Source organism: Branchiostoma floridae, chromosome 14, assembly GCF_000003815.2.
Source record: "Branchiostoma floridae strain S238N-H82 chromosome 14, Bfl_VNyyK, whole genome shotgun sequence".
In the NCBI taxonomy this organism is placed as follows: Eukaryota; Metazoa; Chordata; class Leptocardii; order Amphioxiformes; family Branchiostomatidae; genus Branchiostoma; species Branchiostoma floridae.
The window spans coordinates 14,833,552-14,844,953 of record NC_049992.1 but is presented as its reverse complement, the minus strand read 5'-3'; the positions used below and the strand labels follow the sequence as shown (position 1 = coordinate 14,844,953).

General features: G+C 39.7%; 1 protein-coding gene across 1 annotated transcript in view; it reads left to right on the top strand.

The window, feature by feature from the left end:
* The window catches only part of LOC118429936 (limbic system-associated membrane protein-like), an 83,512-nt gene that overhangs the window by 45,965 nt on the left and 26,145 nt on the right, over positions 1 to 11,402 (top strand). The gene's annotated exons all lie outside the window — the stretch shown is intronic.

Here is an 11,402-nt window from a genome sequence, read left to right as displayed (position 1 = left end):
ATACCAGCAGAATCTAATGTACTCAAAGGGTTTAGAGATATTACCGTGAGCGTGGAAACACTGGTGGGTAATTCCATAGGTATCTGCCTTCATTTTGTAGATACAAAGCCTTTAATCTACACAGCAGACAGGAAAGTGCTAAGACCGTAACGAGCCTTAAATGTAGTAAATGTCTTTAAATCTCTTTTAAAACAAACTAATGCAGCCATAGCCAGACAATTTGCGACCTAGCTATATGCACCGCTTGAGAATCATGTACTTTGAGAGTAAATTTTTTAAAAATATAGATTTGAGGAAATTTTTATACAAGATAAACACATAACTGAGCTCTGATTCATTTAGATATTGTAAGTAATAACAATGAGGATATAAATGATAGTTCATAAATGCATTTGCTGAAATATAAGTCAGAATGTTAACAGATCGTATCCGTCCTTTTTCCATAAGGCACTTATAGTGGTGGGGAGGGGCCATTTAAACAGTTGACTTCATTATTGTCGCTTGTTTACGTGGTGACATATTTCATACATTAAAAATATCCAGCTCTATAATCCACAGCTGTTTTGAATATTTGCATTGTAAAGATATCTAAATCTTCTTAATCACAGAAATTAAATCAATGGGTTACAATCCATTGTTCTGGCGCTTTGACATAAATGAATCTAGATATGCAACTGGTGTGAATTGTTTAAAAATAGATATTAGGACATCTGATGAACTTGATACTTTTGTGTCAATCCCTTTTGTACTTGAAATCGTGCCGTTGGAAATTATAACCCCGCGTAGAAAGCAACATCAATCAGTGGTTGGGGGAAAACAAGATAATGCACAGACATCGATAATGAGCGATCATAATTAGCCTGGGACAGGTGAATAACTAAGATAATTCGCAGTCTGCCGAGGGGAATAGAGTACACGCTAATCAAGCAACACTGAAATATTCAACTCACAAATTCTGTCTTTTAGATGGATATCACTTCGACTGTCTCAGAACATGAGGATGGGAATTCCCACGTGGGGCGAGTCCAGGCAACTTTCCAAAATACGGTTATGGCATCAAAGACATTCTAAGCAATTGTTATGTGGAAAGAAACTAGCTTGAATATCACTTCCAATAACTCAACGTAAGCTATTTAAATGATAACAGTACTGGTGCTGATCTAATGCATTTTCTGCCACAGGAGAAACAACAGAGAAACATTTTTTTGTTACAGTTATTTTTAAAAAAATGACTTTTTCGAATTTTCTTGCATAGCCAAACGGCCATCCTACTCGTGTATCTTTGCCTTTGTTCTTTATTCTGTTCACATCTCTTCTCGTTTTTTATTTGGCCTTCTAGTCGAGCCTAATTGCTCGTGTGAGGCAATAAATTGGGTTGAAGGCAGCTACATGAAAGAAGTTAGTGGTAGGATTTCTTTTAACTATTGCACTCCCAATGATTTGTACTGCTGTCCTTCTGGTTGATTACCAAAGAGGTATGTGCATACTCAGTCACGTTGCTATTCGTCTTTTCACACTCTCGACATTATATATATTACTCAAATCTCAATGTGGATGATTTTTGATAAGGAATACACCTTCTTGGAGGCCAAAAACTGTACAAATTACACAAAAAACATGCAACAGTGTATTATTGGAGGTTTAGATTAAGTGAATACAATGTTGCCCAACCTGCAAATTAATCTTACCACCCAATAAGTCGCAGACAAGAGGGCTTAGCTGAATGAGGATTTAGAATACCTACGATCCTTTACGTGATCACGGTGATGGGGTTCTGGGGAGGCAGAACACCTGGTATTAAGCCTCAGTAACAAGTTTTAAGCAAGACGTATAGGTTCTGGTTCAGAGTGTTCTCTATACATATTAGCAATGACATTCGTGGTTAGAATGAGTCGGTTAAGCCTCTTGACGACAAATCGCCCCTAGATACGATTAGCGCTGAGGCGTTGTAGCGTAGGTCTTAAACCTCATTAACACCCTCAACATCACAACGATACTCTTACTGTGAAGAAGCTACCAGAAAATGGATAGCTTTCTTCAGGCAAGTGGATTTGGTATCAAATCTGATCAAATATTTGTTCTGTTGATGTTGCCTTTATACAGGAAGAAAGGCATGTGAAGTTTCTTACATGGGTGGAGCAAGCGTGTCCGTTCCCTCGTACGTTATCCATCATCGTCATGTAGTAAGCGTTTTATTACATCTATCCCGACATTAACCATCTGTGGGGACGTCAGTTTGTCATAAAATCCCAGCATATGTCTAGCTCGCCCCTTTGAGTGTACAATACGCTAACAATGTTCAACGACAGGGTGCATATTAATTAATGATCGTGATTGTAATATTAATCATTCTTGCTGTTCACTGGGTATCACTCCTATCCGTGGCATATTCGGTAAAGTAGAAAATCCTATGTATTATTGCCTGTCCTTCAGGCTGTTTGAATAGATATGGAAAGGATCAGCTCGTTATCCCTCTGTACAATTAAACAACGACAGTGATATGCCATACAGAACGTATTTTTTTTCATTATTTATCTTAAGAAATTAAGGATGAGCTTCATGTTTTATCCCACCGTTGGTTCTACAGACAATTGTTATAGATTTTTGTCAGTCATATGTTCATCATGTTTGTAAGTCTATCATGATACCTCACGAAATGCATTCCAGGTTATACGTTAGAGCATTGGCGCTACTTATTCAACTGTGGCTGGCAACGCAGCATGCCTGCTCTTCCTGGGCAGCCTTGGGTAGCTCATAGAAATTGCAGGAGCTACCACATAAATCGTGTAAGTCTTAGCCCTAATCCATGTTCCATCGCTTCTGCAAGCAAAGTGTAGCAAAATTGCACCTCTTGCGGCAAGGAACCTGCCGAGATGTTATCAGCAGGCCATTTAGTCTCCCGCCGACGTCACAACTTCAGACGCGCGCATCTATTTTACGAGACCACCATCTCATAGTTCTTGGTTTTACAGCGGTCAGCAAGACAGACCAGCACAGCGTTGGCCTTTGATAAACAGGCACTTCGTCTTTTATTGAACAATGTCACAGTCAGTCGACTGCAGTTCTTAGAAAGGTCCTGGCATTCTGTGGTTGTTGATCCAAAGGAAAATATGTGACGCTACACACAAATATAGATTAAAGGCTATACCTCTGATTGCTTGATAACATTTAGATTGTCATTGCTTTCCCATGATGGACGATCTTTGGTGCTAAAGCCTTCATCACGTTGATTTGATCAGAAGACGAGGCCCGTTTAGATATAGATCAATTCACATGAGATGTCAACAGCCGCGAATGTGGTGCGTCTTCGTTAATAAAAACCGTGAAAAATGCGTGCAAACTTTTTTGACAGTTCTGAAACCTCTTGTGGAAATGCCACACCATCAATACAGAGGACACTTGGGCATTTTTCACAGCTGAAGACAAAAACAAATGTGTACAGAAAGGCAACAGTTGGGACCAGAAACGTACGCCTTAAGTTATAATTGGCGTGGGAGTATCTCTTCACCAGCATCTCTTGATTCCTGGCGCTAACCACCACACAGATGAAAGATAAGACCCAGCCAGACAATATCCTCAAGCCTGGACATGGTTTATGTGCCGATATTATACCTATATGTGCAATGTTTCAAACAGAATAGAGGGACTATGAACGCACATGGACAACGGTTGCGCCCTAAATGCTAGAGTGGGTACCACCTATTCCTACATTTCTTCTGTATATCCAAAAACTACATGTGGACGTCTCTGGAGTTTGTAGATATAGATCAGCCCTATAGGAAGAATTGTATTTCCCTTTTCAGATGAGAAACCCCAGGGAAATAAATTGCAGTCATATCTAGCCAAGGTCAGCACATAGAGGGATACCAGTGGGAGCGGAGGAAGCTTAGATGTGTTATTACCGGCAAAGTACGAGTCAATACCAATGACCGAGTGTACCTAGAGACAAGATGGCAAGGATAGGACATCAACTAGCATGTAATACAAGGTCATATGTTTTATAATTGCAATGAAGGAAAACTGACAGTGATGTGAGCATACATGTCCGTGTGGTGTGCCAAAAATGCAGTCACTTGTTTTATCCGTTTACCTTTGTTATAACTGTGGAGAGGAATGCAAATTTGTTCCATGATGGCTTTTCATGCATCATTTCTATTCTAATAATGTCATTCTACTTAATTACACACATTTTTCTTCTTGAGCAGCCACATGCTGTGCTTTCTAATTAAGAATATTACATTTTTCAATTCGTCCCTGGCTGGGTGGTAGATTGTGTAATTAAACATAGCTGAGATTTTCCGTTATACATACTTGATGTATGGACTAGCAAAAGGGACAATTTGTCAGAAAATCATTTCGTTGCCGGGGACAGCGCTAGGCAATTCCGATATGTGCGCTTTACGTCGATAGGAATCAATGTTGTATGTAATATACTTAAGGAAAATCCGTCCTGTCTAAAATATTTCAGGCGCTTAATGAGCTATGCGAACTCCTGGATTACTCTCTTGAATTCCGTAGCGTTACGTTTTTGTCTTAAACCCAGAGGTCCTGGGTTCGAATCCTCTGATGTGACTCGACGCTATGTTCTTGTTTAAGACACGTGGGTTTCCTCACTTAACTTGAAACTTAAAAATGAGTACCTAGCTTCGGTTAGGGACGTCCCTCGGATAGAACGTTAAATGGAGGTCTCGTGTTTGAGGAGAGCCACACCTCGAGCATATAAAAGAACCTTCCACACTTATCTAAAAGAGTAGGGGTCCTTCCCGCAGTGGGTGCATCCAAAACTACAGCTTGTAGTACTCTTCAGTACAAAGTACTACAAACCTGATGTATTGCGCCATGAGGCGGTTCAATGGGTATTCAGTATAAACAAATACTCTGTTTGTGCATAAAACAAGTTGTAGATCGTCTGCAGGGGTTAATATGAATTGTGAGAAGAATATGCAAAAGTCCCAAATTTATACTGTTAACTCTTAATGGTAAATGTGTGTTCACAGAGCATCAAAATCAAAGCTGTTTCAGGTCAATTTAGCTCACGTAGCTATGGAAACAGACATAAAAACATCAATACTGACAAAATTATATCTCCCTTGCTAGGACCATGACAACCTTAATCAGCAAGAGCAAGGTAGTAATAATCACGTTAAGCAAGTAATGATAATAATAATAGCATTACGAGATTTCATCAGCTGTGATAGATGTTGATAAACCTACGTTACCGCTATCATACACATTTAGTGCCGGAAGATTTTAATACTATGTGAAATGTTACATGTTTTTAATAGGTTATATCCACCGTTGCAAATAACAGAACAAGCCCCAAATTTAGCGAGATGCTCTGTGATACTACCATTAATCGTTACACCCAGATAAAGAGTTTGTTGCTCGAAGACTGTCGTATTTGTCATATTTACATTTTTTATAAACGATGTCGTTTTAGAAAACCGCTGTCAATAGCACCAAGCCCCTTAACTTTGCGAAACTCTCTGTGATGTAATGAGATTATCTCTAATCGTAAAAACCAGTTAAGGGCGGGAGCTTCGCGCCAAGTGGTCAAAGATAAGTGTTTGGAGTTAGGTGACGTGCTGCTGTGATTATCTGGACTTTAACTCAATTTCCATGGTAACAGTTCCGACTTCTTGCTGTTACGGACGTCTTATCTCCTGGAGCAGGTTCAAAAACTTGCACGTCGGAGGACTCTACGATACACGCAACACAATTACCTGATTTGATGTGGGGAAAAAATTCCATCAATCATTAAAATCTACCTAGCGTTTCATGGTATTTTGCTTGCAAAACCACTGATAACTAACAATCAATTGTGATAGAATTAACCCGAGGTGGGTGTCATCAATATGGAAACCACGCAACTGTGTAAGCAAAACCGCAAAGTACGTACATGGAATATAAATGAGGCAAGAGTTAGGTTAGGAAAAATGGACGGTATCATATGGGGCGATGTTGTCCATTACCCCCAGGACTAGGTCTACCCGGGGTACAAATAGGCGCCAAAGTAACGGCGACCGGCTTCTAGACAGCACGGTAGACAGACGAGGACCGTACCAAATGAGTTTCAGATCCTTCTGACCTTTCAAAGTGGTTAGCCCGTTAAATCGGCTATGCACAAGTGACATCGGAACGAGGGGGTTCTAACTTCGAGTGCGGGCACACACTCATTCAATAGATAATTCATTCCTCCTCACAGAGTATTATGTAGTAAAGAGCAGGTCCCGAGTTATGAACGGAATGCATATTTCGTTATGGAAGTCATTAGACTGTTATAGATTATTCCAGCGTGGCTACCATTTACAATCATTTAGTAAAATAACTATAACTGCAATTTGTTTTTGATACTATACCTGGAGTAGGTAGGAGGCAATACGTGCGATACCATACATGATTAATTGAGGAAAGAGCCTTGACCAGAATTGGCACTGAAGTTAGCTATGCCCCGATGCTCACTCACGTTTCTTCGCCTTGTCTTTGCTTAACGGGTAGGATGGAACGCAGAGACTAGATACGTGAGAATTAACGACCATGTTTTACCGCCGACAAAAATGAAGGCAGTCGTGTGTCCCTTTATGACTCCCAAATGCTGATGCTAACGATGCAATAAAAATGTACGGACGGATCTCGTAGTGGAATTTCCGGCAACCAAAATGCACGGGCGGTGTTCCTAGAAACAACAACTATCAATCAAACACAGACATGAAAACAGTTTTCACGTCAACAGTTAATTGAGTTGGGACGCAGTGAGCAGTATTTTTTTCATGCAGTGAAGTGCTTTACCTTGAGAGAAAATAGATACTTACTGTCGCACAGGATACACAAGCACAGAAGCTTGCACAGCTGGTCTCTCATCATCTCAGCGTCAGTTTCTTAGAAAATCGCTTGCTTCGCTTCCTCTCTTTGCAAACGTTCACGGAGACTTTCTGGGGCTGGTTTTGCAAATTACGTCTGTCAAAGGTCCCTCGGTCCAACGTGTTTTGCAGATTCACGACCAAGGCGGCCACAAGCTGAAGATATCACCAGCACTCAGAACATTTGTCGTCGCGTGAGGCACATTACTTCACGCATGTACGCGAAGACATGCGGCGATGAAACTCGGGAAAAATATGGAGTTGTGAGCTGGATATTCATCGCTCTGACGAACCCTTGCTATCAAATCGTCCCGAAACCACCTTGTAGAAAACATAACAAACCCATCAACAATTTAACACGCTTTCTTGAACAGTCTATGCAGTGATTTTCATCGGGTTCGCACGTGATCTGTGTGTAGATATTGTAATTACCGAGGAAATGACGTTGAGTATCAGCCATGTACTTAGACGTCGAAGATACTGCCTGGGTTCGTATCTTAGCAGCAGTGGATACCGGAAAGTATATGTCCGGTGGTTTCCTTCATTCTGCGCTGGTGCCATTTCCTCCTGCTTACGCAATAGACGTTGGAGACACCGTAATCATGACGCTGAAAGCTTAAAACGATTCTTGTACATAGGCAGTAAAGCAACCGTATAATCCATAGGAAGTCAAGAGATTACGACAGTTCTGATCCTATGCATTTCTTTCGTGCTATTTGTTTCCGAAGTCTATTCTCTCCCGCTGATAGCAACCATCATAGCTCGGAACTCCAGAGTCATAGCTCAGAGAGCCAAAGGCGTCCCATTCCCCTTATCTCACTAACGGCCAGTTCAAAGGCTTTTTATCCAACCAACGCCATCTTCCACGGAGTATGGAATCGCCGTCATTCATCACGCTCCCCTCAATTGTTAGACCGAAGGGAGACTTACACATGCAAGTGTACAAGTTAACGGTCTCCACAGATAGAGTCGTTTTTCTACCATCCAGCAAGCCGTGTGCGGAGAGAAGTAATTCGTAAAGGCAGCAAGGCTTCAAACTGATGGGAACGGCAGAACGTCATTTCACAGTTGGCAACAGAGAGGCAAATTGTGTTCCACGATCACCGCCACGTTGACATGCTTCATAAAAATTAAAGCAATATCGGGACGCCAAAAATGCATCATCCTCTTTATCATCTCCCTCTTAACACTTTAATGATTGACGTATTTTTCCCTGCGTGAAACTGATCTATTGTAATCAGTTGGCGCTTTTGCTCGTCTTGTGAGTGTGTCAGCCTGTAATGCGGGAATGGTGTAACAAGATACTTGGAGAATTTTAAGTCAGTGGTTTGGCTTTGTTCCAATGTTGTAGACTGTCGTTTAGACTCGTTGCATACTGGTTATTATCATCATAGATTAGTATACCAAATAAGATCCTGATTTGAGCTTGTTAAGGTTTTATCATTTTTTCTTTCTTTTCAGTGTCCAATTTCACAAATTTTTAAAGCAAAGGTTCACAGCGCAAGGTTTACATTTTTCCGGCTATGCACCAGTCAAAATGTCAGCATCAACCACAGTAATATATTAATGTACATGGTTAGAAAGATATTGCAATGTGTCATTATGCTTGGTATGTACATGTAATAAGTCAACTGATTGGCCCGCGGCTGTTAATATTCGTCAGAATACTAATGGACTCGGTTGGCCCGTTTCATATTTGGAAATATATGATTCATATTTGGAAAACGGAGTGGTGATCATGAGCGGGTTATCGGAAACCACGATGATGTTTCTAGCTCTGACGTTCAACTTTTTTATTTGGATTCTACAAACCAAAGAAAGAAAATAAAGATACTATTCGTTTTGAGATACATATCATTTTTTTTCAGATTTGCCACTGTGGCCTGTACTGTTCAATAAAAACCAACGGATACGTCGCAATGTGGCTAAGGGATATGTTTGGTAATCATTAGTTACGCTGCTATCTTGTTCTCAATCATTTGTTAGGTCTTGACTTGATATGTTTTAGACTGCATTTTGAGCAGGAGAAATGACGGATTCAAATGAAATTTTACACCTTCGTAAAATTCTTGTGACATGTTCTATGACAGTTTATAGGCAAGAAATATAGCCATATAGCCATCTTCATCGTGTCGTGGTGGTCTTATTGGCTGTAATAAATAATTGAAAGAATGAAAGCAAAACTCACATAAATTATACATTTCTTTAAATTGTGTATTTTTTGCGTATTTTTGTGTATCTTGACCTGTGATCATTTCCCATTCTTGATTGATTTCATTTCAAGTCACCGAGACGGTTTTAAAGTAACAATTCATCTTAAGTTAAAAATTATTTAAAGTGAATTGATATTTCATCTGTGACAATTATTCTAACAGTTAGAATGGAAACAAAAACATTTGTAATTGTCGTAGTAATATATAACTGTACGAATATGTCCAACAATTTTCAAACATATATGTATTATTTCACCATTTGAAACTGTTCTTGCGACATTTTCCATAAAGCAGGTTTGGTCGAAGAAATGTTACAAAAAGTTCAAAACAGTTACATTTCTCGTTTATATTGCTCCAAAAGTTTTAAATATGTTAGAACAAAAGACACAAGAAAACATGTTTATTTCATTTTATTACGTTTGATTTTCTGCATTGTTGAGACAGTTTTAAAGATAATTATTTGTATTCAAATGGACTCTTGGAAACATAGTGTTACAGCATTATGCACTAATGGAGATCTAAATAAACAAACAAACTCAAAGGGTAATGTGGAATTGACTCTGTTTCCTCCATTTTTGTCATTTAGTTTTCACAATTTATACTTATCTATCTCCTTTAAGCCTTTATTAAGCCATCGTCGCTACGATGCTATGCATTTTGACAGGTATGTTCAAAACACAATTGGATAATGAAAACATAATGGAATAAGTGATAAGCTATCTAAGACTATAGGGAATAAGCTCATTCAAATCCTGGAGATACAGCCCAGAAGAAAGATGAGTGAGGGACTAGTTGGGAGACTTTCCCGGCTAGGAGGCGCCATCGCTTCCAAATTTTACGCATAGCTGCATTACGAATTAACGTGGAGCCGGCGACAATATCCACACATGTAAAATTGTCGCCAGTAACGCTTCAATGCGTCCAGTGCCGTGCTCGTGTTTAATGCATGATTAACAACAATTTTGAAGGTGACCCCATGCAGGTCATTCCCTCGTACCTTCGTTAGGCAAGGCTTTGTGCCGTTACGTGTGTGATAATTACTGTGCTGTGCTGTAAAGCTTCGCCTTTACCCACTCCCCAAAAGGCCGTTTACATCAGTACATAGCCTCTGTAGAACTCAAGGCCTAGGGCTTACAAACTCACATCTCTTTTGAAAACCGCAAAATGCAATAGTAGAACAAACATCGATGTATTTCCGCATGTGATGTTTTTCTTTGTTTCTGAGATATCCACCGTACCAAGATAAGGTTATTTTGGGATATTGATAACCATTAGATGCGATATTCAAATCATTACGACTTTCAATCGGGCACTGGAACATTGCCATAACGTGTTTTGTTCAGCAATACTTTTGCGGCCAAACCAGGACAATGGCTACGCTTATGAAGGTCAGACATCCAGGTAAACAATAGTCAAATGCATTTCACTATCTACACTACATTTAAGAAACAACAACAGAGATTTACTTCCGGACATTGGGAGTCGATCATATACATCACTCTTCTTCAACGTCACTAGAATGAACTGGCAGAACAATTCAATAGAATTACCGGTAACTAGAAAAAATGGTTGAACATGTCACTACTTCAGGAAAAGTTATGGTCCTTTGTGGTGCAGGAGAATGACTAACTAAAATGACTACCTTCAATGAAACACGCCGTGTTTAAACTTACAGTTGAACTTAAACGAGTTGGAAATTTACACCTCTTTATGATAAATGGGTAAATCTCACATGAGTTTTATATTGATTTTGTGCTGCCCTTTGACTTTATGATGGGTACACCATGCAAAATGCACAGCTAAGGCTGCTAAACTGACAACAAAACACAGAAAGCGTAAAATTAGTCGTCTCTAATGAGTGAAACTTGTTGAGCGCATTGCCAAATCGTTCGGCCGCAGCGACAGAGAAAACGAACAGCACCATTGGTATTCGTATCTCCAGCTGTATACGTATATTTGTATAAAAACTCACTTCGATATAGGGTTTATAACTTGAGGGCAAAACCACAGGAATGGTTGTCTTTAAAGCAAAAGCTGCCAATGACTATTCCCCTATCGACTTAACAATGTAGTGCAAGTAACGGCTATGTGATAAGATGCAATCGTTAGTCGCACAGTTCTGTGTGTTTCACATACTCGTCAATATATTCACGAGATATGTGATATAAACTTCTATAAGGAAAGTTTGGCAAATCAATTTTTGGACGTGCGAGCAATTTTCGTCAGCATTTTACGATAAGGTATCTGTTTTTTGCGGCGCGCCATTTCTGGCTATCAATATGTTTATGCTACTTTGATGTTCATCAATTCGTTTTGGGAGATAAATCTT